Genomic DNA, 2,117 nt, shown 5'->3' with positions numbered 1-2,117 from the left:
GAATGGGAGAAAATTTTTGCAATCCACTCATCTAACAAAGGGCTAATATCCAGAACCTACAAAGAACTCAAACAAATTTACAAGAAAAAAACAAACAACCCCATCAAAATGTGGGCAAAGGATATGAACAGACATTTCTCAAAAGAAGACATGCATACAGCCAACAGACACATGAAAAAATGCTCATCATCACTGGCCATCAGAGAAATGCAAATCTAAACCAAAATGAGATACCATCTCACACCAGTTAGAATGGCAATCATTAAAAAGTCAGGAAACAACAGGTGCTGGAGAGGATGCAGAGAAATAGGAACACTTTTACACTGTTGGTGGAATTGTAAACTAGTTCAACCATTATGGAAAACAGTACGGCGATTGCTCAAGGATCTAGAACTAGAAGTACCATATGACCCAGCCATCCCATTACTGGGTATATACCCAAAGGATTATAAATCATGCTGCTATAAAGACACATGCACACGTATGTTCATTGTGGCACTATTCACAATAGCAAAGACTTGGAATCAACCCAAATGTCCATCAGTGACAGACTGGATTAAGAAAATGTGGCACATATACACCATGGAATACTATGCAGCCATAAAAAAGGATGAGTTTGTGTCCTTTGTAGGGACATGGATGCAGCTGGAAACCATCATTCTCAGCAAACTATCGCAAGAACAGAAAACCAAACACTGCATGTTCTCACTCATAGGTAGGAACTGAACAATGAGATCACTTGGACTTGGGAAAGGGAACATCACACACCGGGGCCTATTATGGGGAGGGGAGAGGGGGGAGGGATTGCATTGGAAGTTATACCTGATGTAAATGACGAGTCGATGGGTGCTGACGAGTTGATGGGTGCAGCACACCAACATGGCACAAGTATACATATGTAACAAACCTGCATGTTGCGCACATGTACCCTAGAACTTAAAGTATAATAAAAAAAAATGGGATTATAAAGAGGACCCACAGAATTGCCTTGCCACTTCTACCATGTGAGGATGCAGCTAGAAGGGGTCCTCTATGAACCAGTAAACAAGCCTCCAAAACTGTGAGAAGTCCATTTTTGCTCCTTATAAGCCACCCAGTCTTGGGTATTTTCTTATAGCAGCCCAAATGAAAAAAATGGATTATCAAATGATGTAATTTTGAGCAAGTTATTTAATTTTGATGTGTCTGTTTCTTTATATTAAAAAGCTAGGCCAATATAGTGGTATATATATTAAAGTCATATACAGGAAAGACGTGGTTTAGATATTTTCTGGACCAAAGTGAATACAAACACATGGGGACAGTACTCACATAGTTTAAAGCAATGTGTGTTTCCTGGAGCTTTACGACACAGTAGCATTATAAAATAAAGCTTTAAAACATACATACAAATATTAATCATTTTATAAGTTCTTCAGTGTTTATAGACTGAAGGTAATTCCAATCAGACTGATTTTTCTTCTAATGCCTTTTGAAAATTTGAGCACAGACCCTTAAGCTTATGGAATCTGAGTGCCAACAGGGATATCACAGTACATCTGGTGCGATCTTACTTTATAAATGAGGAAAGTGAATGTTAGCAAAGAGAGTTTTCCAAATTTATATACCTGGCCCCTCCGGAGTTAGATCTAATAACCATAAAAACTACATTTACACCCTACCATTTTTAGATTTTTTTGCACCCAGCATCATTGTGACTGGAGGTGGGAGTAGGACAGGGATGAACTTTGGCAGCCTGATGCCCAGGCTGGACAGGTGCAGAGCCACAGTGAGGTGGCTAAAAACCAAAAGCTCTACAGGAAGAAGAGCCTAAGAGACCACAGAAGCGGAAGACAAACTTGGCTCTAAAAGAGTCTTTTAACAAAGCAACCCAAAGGGTGTGAGCATCAAGCACCTCTTCCGAAATGTAACTTATTTTATAAGGCTCATGGACAAGTCTGTTTCAGGGTTTATGACAAAGACATGAAGGGAATTCTCTCCTTTCTCCTGTCCCCTTGGTATCTTGTTCCCCAGATCCAGAGGAGGAGCGCTAGTCTATTGATTCAGAAATCTGAATCTTTTCCCGGCAGATCTTGAGAGCTGCCATCTACAGCATTGTTTTCATGAGAAAATTCATT

Source organism: Rhinopithecus roxellana, chromosome 1, assembly GCF_007565055.1.
Source record: "Rhinopithecus roxellana isolate Shanxi Qingling chromosome 1, ASM756505v1, whole genome shotgun sequence".
NCBI classification, from domain to species: Eukaryota; Metazoa; Chordata; class Mammalia; order Primates; family Cercopithecidae; genus Rhinopithecus; species Rhinopithecus roxellana.
The sequence above is the reverse complement of the archived record's forward strand: the minus strand, read 5'-3'. Positions refer to the sequence as shown.